The sequence below is a fragment of the Phaseolus vulgaris genome, chromosome 1 (assembly GCF_000499845.2).
Source record: "Phaseolus vulgaris cultivar G19833 chromosome 1, P. vulgaris v2.0, whole genome shotgun sequence".
Taxonomy (NCBI): Eukaryota; Viridiplantae; Streptophyta; class Magnoliopsida; order Fabales; family Fabaceae; genus Phaseolus; species Phaseolus vulgaris.
The window spans coordinates 7,505,688-7,512,006 of record NC_023759.2 but is presented as its reverse complement, the minus strand read 5'-3'; the positions used below and the strand labels follow the sequence as shown (position 1 = coordinate 7,512,006).

The 6,319-nt window shown below is 36.1% G+C and overlaps 1 pseudogene; it reads right to left on the bottom strand.

The window, feature by feature from the left end:
- Positions 1-2,654: 2,654 nt before the first annotated feature.
- On the bottom strand, positions 2,655-5,602 carry LOC137815431 (putative disease resistance protein RGA1; annotated as a pseudogene).
- Positions 5,603-6,319: the final 717 nt, after the last annotated feature.

Below are 6,319 nucleotides of genomic sequence, written 5' to 3'. Positions count from 1 at the left end.
TGGGATGAAGACTCTTATTCAATGGATAAGAGGAACTCTTTTACTGTTAGAGGAGCCTAATTAAGAAAATGGCATGAAGTAGTGGAGAGAAATGGGTGTAAGCAACATATGAATCGCTTTAGTGCAAAAAGAAAAAGGATTATGCAGTTATTCTCAGTCAAGGGGCATGAAGGAGTGTAGGAGGATCCACTTGAAGATAAATGAAGAAGGAGTAGAGAGCAGCGCATGGTAGCTAGCAGAAAAGGTGTCTGAAGAAAAAAAGGAAGGATGAAGGGCGTTATGGAGGAAGGAAGGTGTAGGAAGAACTACATTTGTCACGGCCTGTAGCTGGTGCAAGATGGAAAGGACATATGTGCCTGTATGCAAGGAAGTCAAAAGGAATGTTAAGGACATGATGGAGGATTCTGTTTTGATGTGTCTTATAATAGACCAATAGAGGTAGGGTGAATGCTGGTTCAGGGTTCTTTATGCATGAAACAAAAACTGTGTTTTTTATGTGGTGTTTTGGTTGTTGTGGAAATCCCTAAGTGTGTTTGTTGATCAACTAGTGGTCTCACATGTGGATGGTAGCAGTAGAGGTTGTGGTGGGGATTCAGACATGTTGGGGGATGTAAGTCGAAGTTGTAAACTCCAACCAATCTAAGTGTGAGATGAACCCTGGCAAGTAGGAAGTTGGTTTCTGATAAAAGTGAGCTTAAAAGGAGCAAATAGGGGGAAGCCAAAGTCCAAAAAGGAGCGAATGGAAGATGCTGCATTGAAGTGATTAACTATGTGACAAGTGCTACAATCGTGCCACTGCAAGCTGGGTAGAAGGAATGTCAATGAGGTGGTGGAGATAACCAATATTTTGGTGTATTTTGATGGTTTTGTAGCTGCAGTTTGTAGTGCTTATAGCATTCCAATACGAGCACGGTGCTAGCTGGAATAGGATGTCTAGCTTATGCAGCAAACATTATCTATCTATTACTTCTGGGGTGTTTGTTCATCTCTTTATTCTTGGAGATTCTTAATGTGGTTTGGTTTATGTAAAAGGGTTGGGATACCCCTTTTGTATCCCTCTTAATTTAATTTCATTCTTTGTTGATAAAAAAAAATGTTTATGCTGAACTGGAATGCAACATAGTAATGTGTGAAGCTGGAACTATGCATATGCCAAAACACTAATTGCCCCTTTCAAGATGTTTTGCTAGTTTTCTGTTTTGTTTTTTCTGCAGAATTTAAGCTTGCTACATAATAATGCAGGAAACATAGAGCTCTATATGTTTTTTTTTTTTTTGGTGAAGATTGTTAAATTTATGTTTATTTTTATTGATTTTTAGGCAATATGGTTAGATTGTAGGTTCTTGTATAAAGATTGAGACACCCTTAAAATGTCTTCTTTAATTTATTAATTCTTTGTTTGTAAAAAAAAAAAACTGATGGTGGCAACAATGAAACACTTAAGGATATCTACTAGGTTGTCTTTAAACAGAGTTCGAGTTCTTGAGGTGAATTTGGTCTTTTAAAGTAGTGGATATACAACTGAAAGTGAGGATGACAGTTTTTATGTGCCGGGATTATGTACTGTTTATGAGTCTCGGTGTTGTTTGGAACCTGAGAAATGGGATTGAGAGGTTGTAGGAGGATACAAGGGTTTACTGTGTATAAAATACCTTTTGATTTGAAAGGAGTTTTTTTTTATACTTACATTTTACATGGATTGATTGGAGTACTCCAATATTTGTTTTATAATAAAATGTTTGAAAAGATTTTTAGAATAAAGTTTTTCAAAACAATCTTTCTAAAATACATAAAATACATTTTAAAACAAGTTTTCAAGAACGTCACTAACTGAGTTCTTGTTTTGTTTAGAACGAGTCCTCCCTCTTCTTCTTTCTCTCTAAGAATGGAAGTGCAACAATAGCGTGGTAAAGTAAACAAAGGTATTTTAGTTTTTGTATGGCGTGCAATAAGTAATAGTTTAGTAATAGAGGGAGTTGTTGAAAGAAAAATCCAATAATTATATGCGTGTTTGTAGCATGTAATGTTTGTCCATTAAACCCGGACATTGAGACTAATTTATGGGTTTTTCTTTCTGCACCCCTATGTTTTTTTCCTACACTCCCACAATTTTTTAAATTTCGAAATTGGCCTTGACCTTTTATTTGAAAAAGGCCACCGTGGTGGAGTTTGTTTTGCACAATTCATCTTCTTCATTCATCTCAGGCGCTGGTGGAGGGTCAATTTAGTTATGCAGAGCAAGGTGGAGGAGTGAGTTGCGTTGCCGAAGTGTTGTTTGGCTTCTAGAGGTAAGAATTAAGTTTTTTTAGAAGCATTGGTAGTTATGGAGTTTTTGTGGTTACCGAAATTCGGGATCTGGGAGTGTGCTACGAATTCATCAATCTGGAAGTGAATCATTTTGTTTTCCAGATGAGGGGTGTTCTGGAAGCAATTTTTTCATAAATTGTTGATTTCTGGATTGCTGAATTTGAAAACCTAATTTCTGTTATGGATTGATGGAACCAGAATGATTTTTTTGAATTATGGATTTTTGAATCCGAAATGCATATTTTGAATTGTGGATTGGTGGATTCAGAATGATTTTTTTGAGTTATGGATTGTTGGATTCAGAATGAATTGTTTGACTTATGGATTCATGGATTCAGAATTTTTGCAGATTCCATAATCTGGAATGTGAAAAAACAAATACGGATTCTCTATTCCATAAAAGTATCAGATTGCATTGTTTGAAATAATACATATGAAATGTAGAAACGAAAATCCGAAGAAAAAACGAAATTACAAATCCGAAACCAAAAAATTTACTTACCTTCTTATCCAGGGAACCGTCAAGTGAAACCACCCTTCTCCCATCAAGTTTCCAAGACACCACTGCCCTAAACCACCAACAGAAACACGAGATGGAACGGTGTCACTAAGAGAGGAATGAAGTCTGTGGAGTGTGGTTGTGCAATCTATGGACAAAGGAAGAAGAAAACAATAGTGTAGGTCTTAAGTGCATTTTAGGATTCTTAAAAAATAATAGAGAGAATTTTATTTTGCATAACATTATGTGTGATATTTTGGCCCAAAAAACTCCCACATAGGGCTGATATTTTTTACATAACTCAGCACAACCTTTAATCCTCAAACTTTCAAGCTCGGTGAGGCGATGGATATCGTCTGGGAGAGATACCAACTTAGGACAATACTTTATAGAGAGTGTTTTCAGATTAGTCATAGTTGTGAACCAATCTGAAAGTGTTTCAATATTGTAGCAATTTGAAATTAACAAGCACCGTAAGGAGTTGGCAGCTTCTTGAAGACATTTAGGCAAGGCATGAAGCTGTGATAAAGCTGAAAATAGAGCAGTTTTTAACTTCAGCTTGTGGCTTTGTTCTTCATCATGGTTGCCCTTCCACAGTTCCAAGTCCAAATTACCGCAGGCCTTAACAACCAAAGTCTCTAATTCAGGAACGGAAAAGACTTTAGACTCTGACAATCAATAACACACAATACTTTAAGAACAGGGAATTTCACACCTCCAAAGATGGGCTCCACATTATGGCATGATTCAATAGTCAAGATTTCAAGCAAGCCCAAGTTGGCGATCTCATTTACAGGCAAAACAGTTTGCTTTATGCTGAACTCCAAATGATGGAGACTTATCAACTTTCTTAATCCTTTGGGCAATGCTTCCAGCTTCATGCATCCGTCAAGCCTCAACAGTTGCAAACTTCGGAGCTTGCAAATAGACTCGGGGAGTCTCTTAATGTTGATATTTTTGCAAATGTCCAAATATCTCAATGTTTCAACTTAGCAATGGAACGAGGCAAAGTCTCGAATGTAGCACCACGTAAATTCAAAACTCGCAAGCATTTGAACTTTGACAGACACGTATTTAGTAAGGCTTCACTGTTGGCAGCTGCACCATTTGGAAACAATATGGTTCTCACAACTGTTGATTTTTTGGTGACTAAATTGCCAAACAAACTGCTTTCAGCAAAAGACAAATGCCGAACATTATCTGGAATATTTTGAATGTTGGAACTTACATTATGTTGGAACTTACGTGAAACAAATTGAGCGAGATCATGCACCAAATCATGTATTTTAAAAACATAAACAGTGCCATTGTCAACAAAATCTTGAAGAAAAGATATTGATAGTAGTTCATACAAATATTGATTGGCCACATCTTGAAGTGTCATGTTCTTTTTTTGTGGTGCAATGAGTCCAAGTGCCCCCAAAAGCGCAGTTATGTCATAATTATTGAGTCCATAATCCTTTGGGTAAAGGGACAACAATCCAAAACATTGCCTCAAATAGGACGGCATGAGATCATAACTTAATTTAAGAGCAGGTAAAATGTCATCTTTTTTCTGAGGCAAATTCCAAATTGCATTGTCTCTCACATATTTCCATTCACTGGCCTCAAATTTCGAGAATAGTAAACTACCTAATGTTCTCACTGCCAAAGGAACCCCTCTGCATTTTGTCACAATTTCTCTCCCAATCATTACTAAGTGAGGATGTTTTTGCTCTTCTCCTTCTTTAAATGCCCACTTGACAAAGAGAGACAATGAATCCTCCTCAGAAAGACCTTATAAAATGTGAGAGGGAACTGAGCCCATCATGGAAGCAATTGAATGACTCCGTGTGCTCACAAGAATTTTACTTCCTGATACACTTATTTGGATTAAATTCATCAACTCAACCCATTTAACACGGTCTTCGTTCCATACATTGTCTAAGACGAGTAAGAATTTTTGACCGGAAAGTTTTTTTTTAAGTTGATTTTGCAGTAGCTCCAGATCCAACATGTTCAAATTCTGTTGGTGAAGAGGAGCATCTTCATCATTGGCAGAATTGATGATTTTGATAATCAGTTGTTTAATGTCAAATTCGTCAGAAACACACACCCACATCTTCATTGGAAAACACTCCTGGATCCTGCTGTCATTGAACACAAACTTTGCAAGAGTAGTCTTTCCCAAGCCTCCATTAGAATTGTATGGTTTAGGATTAAAGACTTGTATCATCATCATTAGAATTCTGCTGCATCAAAAGCTCTATGATCTTTTCTTTATCGTGTTTCCTTCCTATCACATCCGAATCATTCACACGGGAGTGTGTCATATCTCTCCCATGAACAACACGTGTGTGAACATCAATTATTTGAAGACTAAACTTATAACTATCATCTGCAACCTTGTCTAGTCTGTTGCTGATATCTTTAATTTGTTGAGCCATTTTGTAACGATAGAGAAGTGGATTAGAGCTTGAGAAGAAGTGACTTACCTTGTCTTTGGAGCTACCATGAGCTTTGACCACTTTCTTTCGCTGTGTTTGGCACTCAAATTCATCCAAAAGATCTTCGGCATTGGAGAAGACAGTTTTGAGCTGAGTGAGCCATTCGCGCAGCTGATGGTTGTGCTCCTGCTTTTGTAAGGTCTCGAAGATTGTCGTATAAACCCACCACCCGAGAAGCTTCTTGAAAAGCGTGAGAAGCAAGCTTTGCTACGAGTGACTCTGCGATGCTGAAGAGAAATGATTCAGCCATGGTTAAGCTATGAGGAATCCAAAAGGCAGAGATGAGAAAGCAGAAGACTAGTTTTGTGCCGAATAGCTAAGGTGGTCTGGGAGGGAGTAATAATGAATTTGTCATTTGTTGTATTAGACAGACAACGTTAATCACACGCTCCACACTTTCAATAACCATGCTTTGCTTATTTCCAAAAAGAAAAGGAAGTTTCTATTCTTTGCTTATTTCCAAAACGAAAAGAATGTTTCTATTCTCTGCTTGTTTCCAAAAAGAAAAGAAAGTTTCAATTATTGGTTATTTCTAAAAAGAAAATAATGTTTCTATTCTTTGCTTATATATTGAATTTTCACTCTTATTAGATCCTCCATATTTATTGCCTTTACAGCCCATGCAATTGGCAAAAAGTACATTAGTGGTATCACTGGTTCTATTTGATCAAAGAACGCTGATATGTTGAAAACCAGAAGATAATATTTTCAAAACAATATTTTGTTTAGATTCTAGAAAGTAGAGATGATAGGGACAAAAAAGACGAGTGTATTTATAACTACCCAAAATTTCTACTATCCATAAACATAACAAGAATAAAAATTACAATATATATATATATATATGCCATATATTGCTTTTTACTACATTCTTTACTTAATATTATTCTATCCATATCTTAATTTTTTAAACATGATTCTAATTTTAAAATTATATTTCTTTCATTTCCAATCCATTTATATTTCTAAGCATCTTAGAAAAACAATCCTTCTTAAAATCATAATGTCTAGAATTAATTCATCTTAT